A 20,661-nucleotide genomic window follows, 5' to 3' on the forward strand; every position below is an offset into this window, starting at 1 on the left:
AGAAAGACAGCCTTCTTATCCTCTTTCAAAGTAACTCAAATTGTAGTTCTAATCTGAACAGTCTTTGTAGGATACAATTTGGTCTCATATAACCCAGTCATGCCGGTTTCTTTTCTCCCATTTATACAAACCCATCAGATATACCCCCCAAAGCTGTGTGTTTTACAGTCTTCATTTTATTCCTTTGGGAGTTCCCTGTACAAACAATTTTTTTTAACGGGCATGTGATTGCCATAGCAACTCGGAGACATAAATGTTGCCTAATTGAATCATTGTGTTGAAGACGACAGTCTGTGCCAAAAGCCGGAGATAAATCTGGGGTGGGGATGAGAGTGGGGACTGAATTGAGGATGACAATATTAAGTGCCTAATTCCTGGGTTTGCATTTGTGTTCATTCTGTAAGGTGCGTTGTTATTTTTCAAAGGCAGGGTCCCAACTGTAGAGTGGGTTAGTAGATGGGGCTGACCTGCAGTTTACTAGGAGTAAAACGCTGGCGAGGAATAAATCATGGCCCCTCCACCATGTTGCCTCCCCGTCCTGAGGATAAGGACCTCTGAGACAGACGGATGATACTGGAGGCCCAGAATCCTAATTTAAGCCGCTTGGTTTGGCACAACTATAAACTCTTCTGCACAAGGACTCGGCCCTGGGGCCTTCCTAAACCCGCTGGGTAAAGAAAGGTAAGGGGACTTCTTGAGAGGTAGGTTCCCACGTGCTGCACCTGAGCCTTCCCTCAGGGCCCAACACACAGTATGTAAATAACAAGTTACTCAGCGGTGCCCACGTGAAGGGGGGGGGGGGGCAAAAATACAGTACTTCCAAAGTCTCTTGCCCGGTGCGCTGGCGGACGGCCCTAAGCCCCCGGCCCTCCCTTCTCTTGAATACAGCCGCCGCGCTCTCCAGGCCCCCGCGAGTCGCGTAGCTGCGCACCGCTGCCCGCCGACCCCAGGCTGTGGCGAGCGGGCCGGGGCGGCCACATGGCGCGCTCCGGGTGACGGCAGCTGCGCTTTGTTTCCAACGGCGAGGGGTGAGTCACCGGCCCCCGCGCGCCCGAAGCTGGGCACACACTCCGGCCCGGGCGGCTGCAAATTTCACAGCAGGGGCAGCTACCGAAGCAGCCGCAGCGTCTTCCTCTTCTTCCTCCTCCGCCTCCGCCACGGCCACCGCCGCCCCGCGGCCACCGCCTCCGCCTCCGCCTCCCGCCTCCGCCCAGTCCCCTCCCCCTCCACACGCGAACTTAGTCAGCGGTTCGCGCCGCCGCGCCGCGATTGGCCGGCGGAACGCGCCGCGTCACAATGGAGCCGGTCGGAGGCGGCGAGCCCGGCAGCGCTGGGGCTTCCCGCTGAGCCCGCAGCAGCCGTCAGCCGAGAGAGTGCCGGCGCGGAGCCGCCGCCGGCGCGCCCCGAGCGGCGCGGGGCGCACGCGGCGGGGAGCGCGGGCGCCCGGGGCCGGGGTCGCGCAGGTAGGTCGGAGCGGGGCGCCCCCAGCTCCGGGAGGAGGAGCCGCGCGGACCTCGCGGGTGGAGGCGGAGGACGGGGTGAGGGGACGCAGCAGGTGGGGTTGGCCGAGCAGGTGCGGTTACCTGCCCGCGCCACACCTGCGAGCCGGGCCTGCAGGCAGGTGCCGCGGCCCCGGATGAGTGGCAGCTTCGCTGCCGCCTTGTCTCCGGGAGAGAGGGAGCGAACCCCCAGAGAGGACCTCTCCTGGGTGCTGGGGTCGTTCGGGGCAAGGAGAGTGGGCGGCCGCGACGAGGCGGTCCCCTCTCCGCCGCAGGAGGCTCCGCGCTGCCCCTGAATGTGAGCCCTCGTCGCGGTGCGAGATCAGGGTTCTGGTTTCCCAGGCTAGAGTGAGCAGACCTCTCCTGAGGGCGTCCGCCTTTGGTCGCTCTCCTTGGCCCCCTGCCCTTGCGCTGTTCTTTGACCAACTCCTTAGGTACTCATTGTTCACCTACAGTTTGATGGTGTTGGTGTTCGTTTGCTTGAAGAGGGGTGTGGGGCAACCCATACCCACGTAGAGAAGCCCAAGAGTTTCCTTCAGAGGAGCAGGTGCTGAGAGGTCAGAAGGCAGGAGGCTCGGTTGTTGGCTCATTACTCTGTGTCCCAACTGACTTCCCAAAGTCCATAGGTTGCCTTTAGTCAGATGACATTTGTGGAAGACTTTTCTTTGTAGTCAAAAAGGCTCTCTGCAACCCCCTTTCCCTTCCTGAGAAAAGGACAAACCTAAATTTAAAAACAAAAACCTATGCCTGGACTTTCTTGAATACATTTGCCTTGCCTAAAAACTGTTTTTAAAACTCCGAAAAAGATAGCAGTATGAAAATTTTAAATTGCAAATATATAGCCAATTTGAAATAGTCAATTTGTTCCCTGCTTTCTAGAAGAAAATGAAATGGCATGTGTTTTTGTCAGACTGTTCTGTCTCTTAAACCTAAGTGTAGGGTTGAAGCGCACAGAAGTCAAATGTAGTATAATTATTTAATGATTCCAGTGTCCTTAATGTGTTCAGAATGCACCTCCTGAGAACCCAAAGTACTCCTTTGAGTTGTGGGTGCCAAGGTGACTTTCTTTTGCCCCTGACTTTTCTAGTCCGAAGCTCCACTCTTGAAGAGAATATAAAATGACAGCTAACCCCCTAAGTAATTGGGCCTGTGTGCTTTAAGAATATAAGCCTTAACGTGTCTGCTATTACTTTCAGTTCAGGTAAAGAAGGAGTCAAGGTTGTCACTGGTTGTACAGTTGAATCATAGCACTTTTTCTTACACCTACTATCCCCTAAAATGTTTTTATTGTAGCAAAAAATAAAAATCTACATGTTATAAATAAATTTACTGTTCTTCAAAGCTTATTCTGTTTTTCTTCAACATGTTCAGCCTGACATGTATATTTTCAGATTTGGAGTGATTTCATTTGACTGCTTGTCCAGATTTGCTTTTCTAAGACCATTCCCCATCGCTGCTTCATTCTTCGTAATCCTCAGAATGAAAGCACCAACATTGATTAAAATGAAAAGTGCCCTAATCGATACAACTTGAAGAAGATACCAGATAGACTTCATTTTTTTTTTTTTAGAGCAATTTTAGGTTCATAGCAAAATTGAAAGTAAAGTGCAGAGGTTTTTCTTAAAGCTCCCTTGCCCTCCCCACCCTGTATAGCCTGCCCCATTATTGACAACCCCTGCCAGAGTGGTACGTTCATTACAATCAGTGAGCCTACACTGACGCATTGTTACCACCCAAAGTCCATAGTTTACATTAGGGTTAGCTCTTGGTGGTGTTCAAATATACAGTAACATGTATCCACCACTGTAATAATAGACTATGATACTATATCACAGTATCACTCCTCTAAAAATCCCTGTGCCCCACCTTTTCATCCCTCCCTCTCCCACTGCCGACAACTGATCATTTTATGGTCTCCATAGTTATGACTTTTCCAGACTATCACAGTTGGAGTCATACGGTCCGTAGCCTTTTCACATTGGCTTCTTACACTTAGTATTATACATATAAGTTGTCTCCAGGTCATTTCATGGCTTTGTAGCTCACTTCTTTTTAGCACTGAATAACATTCCATTATCACTCCAAGTATTTTAAGACTGTGTGGGTATTTTCTTTCAGTGGCCTGAAATTTGTGATGTTTTTGTTGTTTTCTTGAGGCTGAAACAGGCAAATATTTTAATATTTAAAAGATTCTTGCTTTAACCAATTTATTTGTAAACAACTGAAAAAAATTTCAAATCCTTCTTAATGGTATCTGCGTATTTGTATGTGCTTTTCTAATTTTGTCTTTTATTGCCCATACAAAAAAATAGCTTATTTAATCCTCGATTTACATTTGGTATCTCTCAAGTTGAATTTTCAAGTTTTATTTTTGTTTCTCCTTTCCTTCCCTCTTCTAGCATACACTGATAATAGCAAATGAATGTATGCTAAAGCTGTCGTGTTACTCCAGACTTGGTGGAATGATTTGCTTTGCCTTCCACGTAGCATGTCCTTCCCTGCTCCCAGACAAGAATACTGGATGTTCCACAAACAGTTCAGACCTGTGACCACTCAAAAGAAACCTGGAAGGTCCAGTTACAGCACAGAATTTTTTTTTAACCAGTTATAAAATTCATTCTCATCTCTGTTGTGTATGTTTTCATATTCCCGTCTTTTCTTTTATTGCTATCACCTGCTTTCATTTTATTTCCCATCTGTATTTTCTACACTTCCTACATACCTTTATTGTGAGTTACTTTTTTCCTGATGTTTAAGTAGTGTCTTTGGCAGACATAAATTATTTTTCCTCTTCTGAATCATGAAGATTGATTTCAAACAAAATGAGGCCTAACTCCAGTCACTGAATCTCTCTGCTAAGTTCTTATCACTGTTGTTCATTTAGAAATTGAGCAAAGGGTAATAATAAACTCCCTGTTCTGTGACTTCCTCTCATTTAGGATTCCACTCAATTGCGACAATTTAAATTCACTTCTTCAATGCTGTTGTAAACCTGTGTAAAGGAAATGAATAAAAATGAGTTGTCAGAGCTTCGTTCTTGACCTTTCCTTTTGCCTTTTTGACCTTTATGCTGTCTTTGATATGGGTCACATGATTCTGCTTGTTCCTTTGCAGACTGTGTATCTTTGAGCTTCATCTCCTGCTTCTTCAATTTCAGAGTTCCTTGTAATTCTTCTTGTCTGTCTCATCCTGTGACCATTTCCAGGGCTCCATTCTCCAGTGCTTAACTCCTCAGCCAGCAGCATCTTTCTCAGAAGCTACCAGCTGTGTTGCTTCTATTTCTCTTCTATTTCCAGCTCTGTGCAGGTGACAGAGCTCTCCTCCTGCCCAGCTCTGATGGAAACTGAATTCTTTACTGTTGAGTAGCATATTCCTTTTGATCTCTTCTCAGGTGTGCAGATTTGAGAGCATATTTGAACCTTTTCTTCTCTCAAATTCCTTTTCAGCCTTTTTACACTGCCCCCCTTCCCCCCAGTCTATCACAAATTATAAACAAAGGTTCTTTAGCTTCTACCCAAGAGTGTGGACTTTGCAGAAGGGCCTGATGAACCAGTTGCTGGATTAATTAAGATTAGTTGCCAGTCACAGAGACCGCAAAAACAGTGGTTTAGACGAAGTGATGTTTGTTTCTCTTTCACACCAAAAAAAAAGTTTATAAAGAGACCATCCAGGGCCGGTATAATGGTTTTACAGTTTTCTGAGACCTAGACTGGTTCCACCTTAAAGATCTACCACACATCAGAAGAGACCCAACCTCACGGTCCTCAATGGAGCCTCAGCCATCACGCGTGGGTTCCAAGTAGTAGAAAGGCGGAAAGAAGGAAGGTAGGGGGAAAGGGGGAAAGGCAAGAGACCATGGTCTCTTATAGAAATTTCCCAGAGGCCGTCATACACTCCGTGCTCCATCTCATTGGCCAGAACTTAGCAGTGTGACCTCACCTAGCTGGAATAGAGACTGGAGACTATTGTCCTTATTCCCAACAACCTTGTGCCCCACTGAAATGTGGGAGGTTCACATCGTTAGGAAGGAGGGAAGGAACACTGTGGTAGCCAAACACCACAGTTATTCTACACCCCTGTTTTCTTGACTCTTATTACCCATTTTACGAGATTCTTAGGATTGAAGGAAATATTAACATTAAAGCATCTAATACATTATCTGGCATAAAGCAAGCTTTTAGTAGATGACAGTTCATGTTTCTTCTTATTCCTTTGTCATAAATTGTCTAGTTTCCCTGCTACCACGTCACTGGCCTCCAGATCCTTTTTTTTTTTAATACTTCAATATTTGCCCCAATTGGTAGTATCAGACTTACATAGTCTTGTATCTTTCCACAGGAGGATGCAATGCTTTATTTCTAAATGTCAGCGTTTACTTCCTAGTTTAATGTGTGGCATAGATTAAAAACCTAGCTCTTGTAATCGAACAGACCTGCATGTGAATCCTGGCTCTGCTGCTTACTCAGTATGCAGCCTTTGCCTCTTGTACCCTCCATTTCCTCATCTGCAAACTGGGGGCAAGAATCAGACAGGAGGATTAAAGTAGAGTGCCTACTTTAAACGGTAACTTTGTTTAAAATTTGGAGCTAATCTGAGTGAATCTTTCCGAGAATGAACTCTTATCCCTTTAAACAAAAGGTTTTAAAATTGTTCATCTTCATACATATCCAAATAAGCATTGTTAAATTATTACACTTTTTGAGAGTCATCTCCCAAACCAGTTTAAACCCAACTAGCATCAGAGTCTTTCCCTGTATTTTTTGATTAAAAGCAGAACAGTTTAGCCTTAACCTCCTTCAACCTTGATTTGAATGATTTTTGTCTGATCTGCTCTCAGAAGCTGAAACATTTCCGCCAGGAAGTGTATGTCATAGTATTCTTTAAGCATCTATTTAGTAAACGGCTACTGATACTGTGCCAGGTTCTGGGGACAGAAGAAAAACAAAAATGTACATGGTCCCTGCCCCATGGAGGTTGCGGGTTACTGGGGGAGACAGGTGAATTGATTGCTGCAATTAAATGAAAAATTGCCACTAAAAAATTTGTTCAGAAGGAGAAGGGTGCCTAGGTGACTCAGTCGGTGAAGGCTCTGCTTTCAGCTCAGGTCATAATCCCAGGATCCTGGGATCACGCCCCGCATTGGGCTCCCTGCTATGAAGGGTGTCTGCTTCTCCCTCTCCCACTGCTTCCTTTCCCCCTCTACTCAAACTCTCTCTCTCAAATAAATAAAATCTTAAAAAAAAAAAAAAAAGAAGAAGAAGAAGAAGAAGTAGTAGTAGTATAGGTAGTATAGAAGTACAAGTAAATGTCCTATCGTCACAAGTTGAATGGTGACTTTAGGAAGAAAAAATCGGGCAGTGAGGTAAAGTAGAGATGGTGTGGGAGTGTAGTTTGAAATGAGCTCAGACATGAAATGAGCCTGCTCCTCGGCATGGATTGTAATGTGTCACAGGTTTCCAACACCATTCCAAAGAGGGTGTTTCATAATGCTTGCAGCCGTCTTTAAAGTAAGTGCATATAATCTATAACTTCTCACTGTGATACTCTGAAAGGAGCTACATAATTTGGAAATAATTTAATTCTTTTATAATTTATTCATGCCACATTGGCAAACTTTAAATACAGATACTTTTTTTGATACACCAAGCAGATGCATCTGATCAAGTTCGAGCTATAGAGTAGGCTCTTTCCAGAGAGGGTCATAGGGTTGATCAGCATCACCCTTGGCAAGTGGAATTTAAAGCCATTTGGCCGAATGAGGGCCATATGAAAGACTGCTGGCAGAAGACCAGGTAGCCCATAAAGCAGCAGTGGAAAATGACTACAGGATGGGAGGCACGGGCAATGCAGAGAGCTGGCTGGGCTGCTGAGCCCGGGTGGCCTGTGTGAGCGCCAGGAGGCAACACCAACATCCCCTCCAAGGCTCTCAGGTGTACATAGGCAAGAACCCTGCTCGGCACGTTGGCAGTGGGGTACCATTTTTCCTTGCTGAGCTACTGGGGGATCCTTTGGAGCAAATGCTGCCTTTCTGATCCCACTGAGAACGTTGGAGGGTGGGCGAGGAGGCTCTGCTTCCATGTAGTGTGCCAGGGCATGACCAAGACTTGGGGCAGAGCCCCCTGCCATTATACTGCAGATTGTTTCTTGCTCTGAGTGGATAAATATAAAATGAATTCTGTTCATCTAAAGATTTTAAAGCTCATCCCTCTAGGCAAGACTAAATGAGTTTGTTTCTGGCCCTATTTCAGTGCCAAAATAGGCAGTCCTCACTGAGCAATGGCTTGACTTCCAAAAGCATCTGTGAGTCATGACGCAGTTTCTCAGATGCCAGCGTTGTGCATTGAGGTTTGCAGGTTTCCCCAAGAGAGTTTATGCTATGCCACTGCTGCCCTAAGGGGCCACAAGTCTTTCAACTTCACCTTCCCAGGAATACCTTGGAACCAGGACTGCCTCTCGCTCCCCACTTGCCCCAGTATTTGGAATTCCTCCCTCAGTGGCACACCAACCTTGTTCCCACCTCAGGGACTTCTCGGTTGCTGTTCTCTGTCTGGAAATGCTCTTCCCCTATTAATTTACATAAATGCTGCTTTCTCCTCAATGAAAGATCATCTCAAATGGGACTTCAGAGATGCTTTCCCTGACCATCTCAGATGAAGTACCCATATCCCCCACACCTGCCCTATCATAGGTCTTTCAGCTCTTAGTTTATTGGTTGCTTGCTGATTTGTCCTCTACTCCCCTTGCCCCCAACAGAATATAAGTTCTGTTGAACATATGGGTCTTGTCTCCTTTGTTTACCGACTCTTGAGCTGGGTATATAGTAACCTTCCCAAACTGTTGCATATGAGATTGGGCAAAAAAATTTACTCCTTTGAGCAGAGATTGCAGATTATACCTGTGCTGCCTGCCTCATAGAACAAATGAGGGACTGGAGTTAGTGTACTGAAGATATTTTGTTTCCCCAAAACTTGATAATTTGTCTTTAGAGTCCATACTTTTTTTGTAAATAGCAATACTACTTACCCAATTACATAACCCATAAAAATCTAGATGCCCTTCTGGGCTTTTCCTTGCCTCATCCCCCCAACCACTCCTTGTACAGTTTGTAACCAATTTGTCCAGGGACCACGTCCTTCAGGTTTTTCCATCTACACCCTTCCTCCACAGCCTTTTTACTCCCCAGAGTCTTTTCCAGGACAACTGCTAATGGTCTTCCAGCTCATAGTTCAGTTTGTAGTCTTCTGTACCCTCCACTGCCCCCCCCCCAAATTTGTTGTCCACCCTGCAGGGAAGTAATCATTCTGAAAGGCAAATCTCTTACCATGACTGCCTAGTTCAATAATCCTTTAATGACTTGCTTTGCCACAGGATCAAATCCAAACGCCTCAGTGAACCATATAATCAAATCCTCTTTTGTCTGCTTCCATAACTTTCCAGCTTCACCTCCTGCCACCCCGTCATTTCTAAATCACTAAATCATGGTGCATACCATGGAAAGTGTGCATGGTCACACCCCCCCTACCAGCCATCCTAGACTCTTAGCAGTAGAGGAGGAAGGCATGAGACAGTCAGATGGCTGTACTCCTGGGTTTGTTCCTTCCCTCTCTACCTGGGACGTTGGTCTCCTCTGTCAGTCACCCGCCCATCTTTCAAGGATCAGTTAAAGCATATTTACACTGAAAGACCATTGCAGACACACTCCCTCTGCCTACCACCCAGGAGAGCGCCACAGTCCCTACTCTTGCTGGCTCTGAGTTTTGCACACCTATCATAATACCTATGCCAGGGAGCACCTCTGTCACCTCCTAGATCCTCTTGTAAGGATTATTTTATTTCTCTCCTGGGTTTCCTGGGCCAGGCATCGTACTGGGAATGTACATGAATAAATGGGAAAGAATTAGGAATGAAACTCTACATACTTATTATGGATTTGTTCTGGTAACATACTTTTGACTGGTATTTGACCAAAATTTGAAAGCTCTCCTTGAAGGTTAGAAATAGGAAGGGATATTACATATATGCTATTAATAGATGTCATTTAAATGGCCAAAATATTTTGTCAATAAATGGTGTTTATTGAATATTTACTGTGTTCAGAGTTATGGTTTTGCAGGGGGTGCTTCCGACAGATTCCGCACTTTTCTGAAATAGTCCTGGTTTTGTCTCTCTATTAGAAGTCAAAACTTTAGTCAACACAGGCTCTTGGCTTAGAGGTAGTTTAGAGTAGTATCTTTGATATTTTTTTTTCTTCTAGTACCCCTTAAAGGATTTGAAAAACTGTGAGCTCTCCCCAATACACTTTAAAAGTTAATATCTAGGAGCATCTGGCTGGTTCAGTTGGTTAAGCGTCTGGCTTTGCTCAGGTCATGATCTCAGGGTCCTGAGATCAGGCTCTGAGACCGGCTCCCCAGACTCAGCAGGGAGTCGGCTTCTCTCTCTTACTGCCTCTCCCCCTGCCTCTGTGCGCGCTCTCGCTCTCTCTCTCTTTCAAATAAATAAATAAAATATTTAAAACTAAATAAAAATGAATATCTAAAGTTTTTTTATCGTGATTTTAAATAGTTCTGGAAGATGACATTTCTGCTATTATAAATATTGATTTCTTTAGAAAACACTTTTTGTGATGTACCTCATGGCAACGAAATTAAACACCAAAGTAATTTCATGCCTATTATAATATCCTCTAAAAAAACATGTGAACAAGCTCTTTGAGAAGTCAGGAATTTTGTATAGTATTTCCCTTATGGAACTCATTTCATCTCTCTTTTCCTATAAAACTTAAGCCCAATGTTACATTCTTATGTTTGAAAATCCTCCATTGATTACCTTTTCAAACTCTTGTGAGACACACACATTTACATATATCTTTTTTTAAAAGTTCTTGTGACAATAAGGCTCTGTTTAATAAAATCTATTTTGGATTAAATTGTTGTTTTTACTAGTACACAACTGATCAGAACAACAGGTATATTAGAATTTTGATTAATCATTTTTAGATATAGGCAAACTTTTGTGAGAAAAATCATCCCTCAAAATTCATGGGGCTTAAAAATCATTTATTTATGCATAAATATTACTTATTGCTAGAGTAAGATAGCCTCTATTATCAAATCAAGTGTTCCTTTTTTTAATGTAGTGTTCAAGAAATCTTTCTATATAAATAAGTATATGGGGATGAAGGCAATGTAACTCTACCATTTTTTTTTAGAGGGGAAGAGGGCAGAAGAGGAGGAGGAGATCTTAAGGAAGCCCCACACCCAGCACGGAGCTGGATGCAGGGCTTGATCTCACAACCCCTAAGCTGAATCAAGATAATGACCTAAGCCGAAATCAAAAGTTGGATATTTGACTGACTGAGCCAGGCCCCCGACTCTATTTTTAAATTCCTGAGTTACCTATCAAAAGTTAGCTAGTGTCTGATCTCAAAAATGTTTTTCAGTTTTCCTATTCTATTGTATGCTATTCAGTTTTCTATTCTCCGTTGATTAGGTCTTGCTCTAGCATTTGAAGCAAAAAAAAATGGAAACTTTCCTCTGACTCCAAAAAGATTTGTTTCTCAGTCATGAAAATCACTTACTTTCATTGCATCTATAACCTTTATGGGTATTTCAAAATGGCCCTCTGCTTGGGGCTTGAAGATTTTTACATCCCAAGGTAGGGCACTATAAGCAGACTCCTGAAAAGTGAGGTATATGCCTTCCTTTCAGAAAGGGGAAAAAGATAAATGTGAAAGGAGAAAAGGAGATGGCTAGAAAAAATCAAGATGACATCTGGTGTTTTGAAGCAGATACTTTTAGACATGGATTAATTGGTGATCTACAGATAGATTCTACCAGAGTACCCCTCTCTTAAAAAAAAAATGACCCCCAAACCTCATACCCTGTTTGAAGATCAAGTGGTTTGGCTGCTATGGAAACTCCTCAGTCAAATTAGCTGTCAGCTCTAAGGGAAAGGGCCTCTAGTAGGCCAATTTAAAATTTCCTTTTGAGAGGAAAGAGCATTCAATAGGGAAAGAGAGTGGATATATATATAAATATATATATATATAATCTGGTGGAAGCTAATTTGATGCCAAAATGATTTATTATACCCATTGTTAGACGAGGAAACAGAACACTGAAAGAAGAAAGTGGGTAAAGATCACCAGACACGTAACTAAAGGTGAGCTGGGTCAGTAGGTGACTAGTTTCTAAGAATAAGTCTCAATCCTATGGAGGAAAAAAAAAAAAACCGTTTTTCAGAGTTTTATCAAGAATGCTAATTTCTTCCCAGGAGGAGGTTGTGAATTAGAGCATGCAAAAGGATTGGTCCCAGGCTAGATTTAGAACATTTTTTTTTTTTTTCTTTATAGAGTAATGCATCCTGAAGAGAGATGTTGAGCCTGGCTATCGTCATGCTGAGTAAGGAGGCTTTACTGGGATCCTCTGAGTTCCTGGATGCTCTGGCTCTGTAGGAAAGAACGCTGTACAGGTGTCCCCTGCTCTCTTACCTTCCCCCACATCTTAGAGCAAATCTCTCCTGAAGCACTTTACAAGAACCCCTACCATATAACTTATGTTTGTACATCACTTTTAACATACTAGAGCATTTATTCTCCTGATGACTGGCAGTAGGTGGGGCAAATATTATCCGCAGGATATAAACATGGAAATGGAGTTTGTGTGGGGACTTGTGGCTTCTCTAAGCAAACCCAACAAGTTAGTGGCAACTCTGATAACTGATGAAGCAGTTTTTTCTGCAGTATATTGCCTGGAACCTTTTCCCAGATGTGTTAGTTTATAAAAGGCTCTAAAAATTGGAAAACATGCCTTAAATATGAGGTAAAATACATAGGCTTGCAACATGCTTAGTAAAATGCATGGCTGTTAGCAGGCCCCCAGACTTTAAAAAAAAGAAAAAAGAAAAAAGAATGTATTTGAGTTTTTGTTCTGCTGTTTTTGATTTTATGGCTTTTAAAAAGTTAATTCATTTGGGTTTTTGATTTTTTGTTTTTTTTTTTTCTTTTGAGCACTTAATATTTGCTAAGCGTCATGCCAGGCACTGGGAATAAATCCAACAGTGAAAAGAGAAAAAAAAAAAATTTTTTTTGCTTGGATCATATATTTTAGCAGGGGGAATATAGATAATAAGCAAATGCAAGATAAAATGTCATGTGCTAAATGATATGAAGAAAAATAAAGCAATGTAAAGGGCTAGAGAGTGGTTGCTGTGAGGTTTGGATAACATGGTCAGAGACAGCATCCCTGGCGTGGGGATTTGAAAAGACCTGAATATTATGCTCACTTGAGTCTGAGTTCAATGCATTTGCTTTATTTGATTCAAGTCCTGCTATTTTAGAGCAATGTGGAAGAGACAGAGTGTCTATTGATTTTTAACTTTATGTTATGCATATCCTTGAGGGTCTTTTCCAAAGTAATATACATCTACTCATATGCATAACATTTTAACATGCCTTGAGATCATCTTTAGATATCCTCGAGCTCATATGCCTGGTCTACTTCAGTCCTTTCTTTTTTCTAATAAGAATTACGATTGAGAAAGGCAAAGTAAAAATTGTCCACAGAGTCACAACTTGTTGGTGGCTGAGTCAAGATTCTGACAAAGTTTTCTGTTGCTTTTTCCACTAAAATCTGTACGTTGCTAGAGCAGTTTTTTGTTTTGTTTTGCTGTGGGGGGAGGTTCTTGTTGTTGTTGTTTTGAGAGGCAGAGGGGAAGCAAGAGATGCTGAGGGAGAGGAGAATCTTAAGCAGACTCCATGACCCATGAGGAGCCCGACATGGGGCTTGATCTCACAACCCTGAGATCTTGACCTGAGCCAAAATCAAGAGTCGGATGCATAACCAACTTGAGCCATGAAGGTGCCCCAGGTGCTAGTGTTAAATTCTCTAAAACAACTGTAGTCTATAAAACATCTCCGTATTTTTTTTTGCAACATTTTTATTTAGACAGAGTAAAACCTATGTAGTAAAAAGCCTGTGTAGTAAAACAAGTAGTTTATGTGGCTAGTATGGCTCCTTTTCTTATTTCCTGACCAGTAACAATGTAAATAACAACCCAGGTATTCCAGACATCCTAGAAAGGAGGACTCAGGCTGGCAGCAGGGAAGGAAAAAGAAAAAAAGAAAAAAAAAAGATCTTAGAATGGGAAGATTTCTTACAGATGAATCTTTGGCCCATTGTCACTTTAAAGAGCATAAAGGGAAAAAAAAGAAAAGAAAAGAAAAGAAAAAAAAAGAGCATAAAGGCACTGATAGTGCCAGTGAAGACCTCTGCACCTACAAAGAGCAGAGGGGCTGCAGATGGAAATGGCCTTGTCCCAGTTTCAACTGGGGCAGTGACTCCCTAGGATGAAACAACAGTCACCCCCAATTACCACCTAGGGATTTCCTTTTGGGACATTTTATACAAAAACTTTGAAGATAAACTTGTCACTTTCAAAAATATAGTCATTGTATTAACTTATCTTCTCAGCCACACTTCCTTAACAGATGTCTCAACTTTTAGTACTACAAAGTAACCAAAAAAATGTTAATAGTAATCATCCATACTGTGAGAGGAGTCCCTGATTTTCAAAATTACAGGCTGTTGTAGAAATTTCTATTTGCATACAAGATTTTATTTCTGGCTTTAAAACCTCAGAAACCTGGCAAGTCCACCTCCTATAAATATTGATATTTATTGAATTTTTAGGCCGCTCTCTGCTGTGGCCCACTTAAAGACAAAGCCTACTTTTTTCAGTTAGGTTGCCCATTAATGTACTGACATCTCTGATAGAAGAAACTTTAGCCTTTTCTCTCAATCAGTGAAAGGCCCTTTCCCCCATAGTCTCCATCCCCACCCCCATATTTGGGTATTTCTAGCCTACTTTTCCATCTATGTGCCTTGTTACTATGGTGATGGGCACCATAAAAATAAAGAACAAAGCAGATGTAATGAGCATCTCCTACATGGTTTACAATGCTAAAAAGGGATCTGGGGGTTTTTCAGGCATGGCTCGATCTTTATTGGTGGCAGAACTGGACCAGCCCAACTTGGGGGGAATACCTATAGTTACAAGCTGATTTAAGCTTCACTCTTCCCATTGTTTCCACACTTCAGCAGTCCCTCTCTACCCATGAGTCATGAAGGTGAAGGAAGAGAAACGGGAGCCTGCAGAGGGAATGGAGTACAGAAGTTAGGGCCTCAGAGTCAACCCACTGCACAAGTATTTCTGCCAAAGCATATTACATGACAGGGAATCTTGGACCGGTTTTAAGGTTTACCAGTCATTATTGCTTGATTTTGCATTGTTCAACTGAATCTTCCAATAGAGAAGATTTGCCAGTTTAGGTTTTCTTTCCTTCAAGGTACTTAGACTTTTTTCAAAATTAAATAACTATCTTGATTACTACTAACAGCTTGTAGTGTTAGCTCCCATCCATTGAATTTGTTTAAGATAAGTGGTTAAACTACTAATGTGAGCTTATTGTATACTTGCTTTAGAATTACAATGATATATTTTCTAGATATTGTAGAAATAAGTTTTTCCATAAGATCTGGGAGAAGATGCCCATAGATCTTTTTTTTTTTTTTTTTTTTACATTTTTTAAAGTAATCTTTACACCTACTATGGGGCTCAAACTTAGACCCCTGAGATTGAGGGTCGCATGCTTTGCTGATTGAGCCAGCCAGGTGCCCCCCCAAAGGTATTTTTTTATCCCTCCACATGAATGTTTATTCTTTCATATATTACATCTTCAGGTATCATATTCTTGAGAGCTCCTAATGAATTGTCCAAAGAGTAAATAAAATATTCCAGTTACCCCACCTTCTGGACAATTATTTTTATTTTTTATTTAATTTTTTAGAGAGCAAGGGAGATAAAAATTTTTTTTTTTTTTTTTTTTTTTTTAGATTTTATTTGAGGGAGGGAACACAGGCAAGGAAAGGAGCAGAAAGCAGAGGGAGAGGGACAAGCAGACACCCTGCTGAGCAGACACAGGGTTTGATATTAGGACCCTGAGATGATGACCTGAGCCAAAGTCAGAGGCTTAACTGATTGAGCCACCCAGGTGCCCCAAGAGTGAGAATCTTAAGCAGGCTCCTCGCCTAGCACAGAGCCCAACATGGGGCTCAGCTCATGACCCTGACATGACCTGAGTCAAAATCAGGAGTCGGATACTTAACCGACTAAGCCACCCAGGCATGCCTAGAGAATTATTTTTTGGTTTATTGTTACTTTTTAGGTTTTGCTTTGCTTTTATCTGTATATTTAAGGGGCATGTACAGGGTAAAATAATTTAGCACAGTGTTTTAGATATAAAGTCCCCGAGCACGACACATTTTTGGAACTAAAGGAAGCTGAAGCTTGCAGGTATCTATTGCCCTGTGTCTTGAGAGCCTAAAATACCTTCCAACTGTAACTTATTTCTTTGGCCATGTGGCTCCCTTCTTTTTACCTGATGAATCTACATTTTGCCAGTTTTGTTATCTGCTGTAATGGCTTTCACACTGATGAGAAAATATACTTCGAGTCAATCCCACACTCAATGACTTCTTAAATACCTACACAGTGTACACCTTGCCACCAAAGGCAGCTTTCCCCCTTCATGGAATGAATAAAGACAAGCTGGGAGTGGGAGTTGGAACACTCAGTGCCGATTCTGGCTCAGTCTCCACCTGGGGTAGGCTTAGAGGTGCATTTTTAACTCTATAAGCAAGCATACAACCTCATCAGGAGGAGACACAATGAAGATTTTAAGCCAAAGGTGACATCAGATTTTTTGGGAAGTAATGCCAGCAGCTAAGATAAGAGAGGTCACCTTGGGAGACCAAGTAGAGCAGTGGGGTTGGAAGAGAGGAGACTAATACAAAAGAAACTTGAGAAAGGAGTGGTAAGGTTAAATTGTCCTATGTCCTTTCATTACAAGGATCCTGTGGCAATTACTTAATACAAACTATGCTCGCCGAAGTTTTACTGGTTTGATTGTTGCTCCTAACTTTTGAATCATTATTCATAGAAGGAATAGAATAAGTTCTATCTTGGTTACATATTGGGTCCCCCCCCAAAGCCTCAAATTTCAGAGTACTGATGAATACACGTTGTATTAATAGGACTTTTTTTTTAAGATTCTATTTATCCTTAATAGAATTTTTAAGAAAATCATTGACTTTGCTGTAGACTGTTTCTCCCAAATTCATATGTTGAAACCTAATCCCCAAGGTGATGGTATTAAGAAGTGGGACCTTTGGGAGGTGATGAGGTCATGGGGAAGAACCCTTAGAGAATCCAGAGACTGCCTATTCCTCCTACCGTGTGAGGGGGCATGGTGGAGAAGATATTTATCTGTGAACCAAGAAGTTCTAATCAGACACTGAATCTTCTGGCATCTTAATATTGGACTTCTCAGCCTCCAGAAGTGTGAGAACTTAGTTTCTTGATGAAGGCCACCCCCTCCCAAATCTATGGTAGTTTGTTATGGCAGCCCGAATGGATTAATACAGCTTCTAAGCATGGATATCCTGTGACTAGAAATGAGAAGAGACTTGGAGGAAGTAATATCTGTTCTGTGGCAAGAATAAGGACTCTCTGCACAGGAGAGATCCACTGACACCAGGTAATCACTCCACACAGGACAGGTCCTCCTCTTCCAGAAGGCCTGAAAACTGTGGGCACATGGGGTATATTCCGTAGCCAGAGGAGAACAGAGCCTGTCTTTGTGAGGAGTTTACTCCTTTGTGGGCAAGTGTTCTCTGATCCCTCCTATGCCGTGGGAGTTTCCATTGCTTTTGATGGTATCATCAATGTGAAGGTAGAAAGTAGGCCAGGTAGAATTATTTCTATTTCTGCAATTAAGAAGCTGGCATTCTGACAGACTGTGTAGCTTGGCTAAAGTTAAGGCAGATGGTAGGCAGGATTCAAGTTCACTCTGCTCAGTCACTTTGCTCAGACTTTTGCTACACTTATTACTGAATGAACGAGAACATGAACAACTGCACGTTTCGTCTTTTGTTGGTTCCACTAGGTAAGCTACTTTTTATCTTCGTCTTTTGTTGGTTCCACTAGGTAAGCTACTTTTTATCCTCCTCAAAGATCTCTTGGAAGATTCCCGTTCACGCCAGTGTTACTGTTACGAGTTTGCTAGTCGTGCAGGCTTAGGTAAATCAAGTCTGCTTCCATTGCTTCATCTGCAAAGATAACCCCATGGAGTTGTTGGAGGCATTAAATCAGTTAATTGACGTGAGGGTTGAGGAGAATATTTAACATAAGGTTACCTTGGGACGAGCACCAGCTTCCGAGATTCTTATAATAAACTGCAGCTACTCAACTCCTTCAGGCTCACCTCAGCTACTTGGGGCCGAAGTATTCCCACACTGGGCTTGTTTTTGTCTTATTTACCTAGGAGGGACTTGTAGGGCAAGTTCTACCTGATTCTTTGGATAATTTATAATTTGTCATTTCAGTTAACTAGACTTAAATGGACTTTCTCCTGGTCATTTTTAAAGTACAGTCAAATTGCTTAATGCTGACAAATTAGACTTGTATAATTATTGATCAAATAAGCACACTATAGACAAATTAAGAGAAATTAGACCTGCCCCAGCACCAGGTCAGAAAAGCCTCTGAGTTACTGTTTAGCCTGAAAGTTTTCCATCTTCCCATTCCCCAGAATTCAATTTTGAATTATTCAGCAGATGGACAAGTAAAAAAGAAAACCAAGCCCCCCAAAACTATGGTTTCACATTTTGAATGGATATTTGGAGATAGGTAGATTTTTTAACCTTGAAAAATCTTCCATGCAAATTGACCATAGTGGGTACAGTACCTAAAGTCATGCAAGTTGAGACATTATAAAATTCTTTGTATTTGTTAGAAATCCTAGAATTCCTTTGTGGGGTTGTTGTTCATGAAGGTGACAGAAGCAATGACTGGTAGTTTCGTTATTTTAAATGAGAGAAGGATTATTCTAATCACCTCATTTTTGGAAAACAAAGCATGGTTTGAAAAACCTCTGTGAGTGTGTGTGTGAGTGTGTGAGAGCAAGAGGTAAGGACGCATAGGGGTTACCTGGTATGTGCAGAAGGAGAGGGAGGAGAGGAAGGAAATTCTTGTTCTCTAGTTTACCCTTGGATTCTTGTGTTTTGCCTCTCTAGGGAAGTCCTTAGAGAAGTTACACATGCTGAAGTCTTATAAAAAAAAAACTTTTAAACAACATGTTTCCTTTGCTAATGAGATTCTGCTTTGGTGCTGTGTTGTCAGTGTGCTGGGAATTTTGAAATATCCTCTGCGTATTTCTGTGATTTTAACCTAATAATCTCATTTGGATTTACCAGGTTTAGCAGCTGTTGTTTTCACCGACTATTGCTAAATTGCATTAATGTCCAAAGTTGAAAAACTGTTTTTTCTACCTTGGCCAAGATTATGTCGGGGTTTTGGGGTTTTGTTTTTTTTTTTTTTTTTTTTTTTAAGATTTTATTTATTTATTTGACAGAGAGAGCACAAGAAGGGGTAACAGGAGAGGGAGAGAGAGAAGCAAACTCCCCACTGAGCAGGGAGCCCATAGCTCTAGGCTCAATCCCAGGACCCTAGGATCATGACCTGAGTCGAAGGCAAGACACTTAACTGACTGAGCCACCCAGGTGCCCCAAGATTATTTAGAGTTTTATAAAATATCAGCCTTTTCTCCAACCCTAGTAATTTTCATTTTCTTGCAAGGAAACTTATAATATATTAATATTGCAATGGATGGCAAAGCTAGGCTGAATGTCTCTCCCAGGACATTGGTGCAACTTATAGTGTGGTACGTAGAACAGTGTTTTCTTGATAAAAACCATCTATCCTCTTGTCTACTGGGAGAAGGAGAAACCTCCATTCCATTGTAATTTAAGCAGTATTTGGTGTGATATGATAAATATTGGAAGTTTGATATTAATGATTATTTTTTTTGTCAAAGCAAACTGCAAAATTGAGAGGCCAAAGGCTTTGACAATGTCCTAGAGGAGCATAAACTTAGAATGACAATGACTTTGTTGGATAATTCTGCAGGTTTTTTTTTTTTTTTTGGAGGGAATCAGATGATGAATTTTGCCTTTCCATTTAATTATTTCATGTAACAGGATTCTTTTTAAATAGCTGACAACATACCTTGCTTCCTTTGCAATTTCTTTTTAGGGCTCCTCCAATTTGTTTTAACTGCAAGGCCATGGTTTTTCAAGTCTCAGAAGGAAAGATATGCTTTTCTATTCCTCCCAGAGTTAATTTTGTTGATTCTGAATCCCCCCTGATCCCACCTGATCTCTCACATTCCCATTTTCCCTGTTAAGGACTTAATGTTCCCTCCTACATTCAAGATCTAAAGCAGTAATTTTCCTTGTTTTCAAGTCCTATGACCAAACATTTCTGCATTTACAGATAATCATGTGTATTAACAACATGCTCTATCAATTACAAACCGACTTTTACATGTGTAACTGCGTTCAATTCTGACAATCCTGTAAGGGAAAGAGGGAGGATGGCTGCAGTTAATTCATATTTTATGGGTGGACTCGTAAGTCACTTAGACCCAAAATAACGGACAAAACAGAAGGGTGGGGACAAGAACGCAGGCCTTGTAACTCCACATCCAGTGTTATTTCTGCCTTGTCATACTGTGCCAACATACCCTGGTCTGTGCTATGAGACATTTCTCATAAAAGGAATTATGTCAATATACTGTGTAAAAATGTGGGACCAAATTTAATGCTCTTTATTATTCTTTAGTTCTTTCCCTTCTAAGCATTTGTTATTGCTGTATATGTATGCTGAGAGAGGTTTCCTGCTTTCCAGGCTAAGGATATTGTTGTAAGTGAACAATTTAAGAGGTAAGGAACACAAAGAATAGCAACAAGAGAGATGTCCCAACGTGACATGACTAAGTGATAAGTTCAGTGGAAACAACGTAGGAGGTAAGACCTGAGCTGAGCCTTGCAGGATGACATAGAATTAGGAAAGATGGGGATGGGGAGAGGAACTGTCTAAGCAGAGGTGTGCAGGAAAGAATGGCTGCAATACTGAAATAATTGTGGATGAAATGATATATCCACGAGGACTCAAAATAATCCTGGGCGTGGGTGTGGTAGGAGTTGATAATTGCCGAAGCTGAGTGAAGGATACATTGGGGCTTCCTTAAACAATTTTTGATACT

The 20,661-nt window shown here is 41.8% G+C and overlaps 1 protein-coding gene across 1 annotated transcript in view; it reads left to right on the plus strand.

Annotated features, from left to right (window-relative positions):
• Positions 1-1,292: 1,292 nt before the first annotated feature.
• The window catches only part of LRRC8B (leucine rich repeat containing 8 VRAC subunit B), a 64,442-nt gene continuing 45,073 nt past the window's right edge, over positions 1,293-20,661 (plus strand). The window contains exon 1 of the mRNA XM_032867071.1: positions 1,293-1,463. The gene's annotated coding sequence lies outside the window, so the exon portion shown is untranslated. The remainder of the gene's footprint in view (positions 1,464-20,661) is intronic.

Source organism: Lontra canadensis, unplaced genomic scaffold (genome assembly GCF_010015895.1).
Source record: "Lontra canadensis isolate GAN:19392208 unplaced genomic scaffold, GSC_riverotter_1.0 scaffold33, whole genome shotgun sequence".
In the NCBI taxonomy this organism is placed as follows: domain Eukaryota; kingdom Metazoa; phylum Chordata; class Mammalia; order Carnivora; family Mustelidae; genus Lontra; species Lontra canadensis.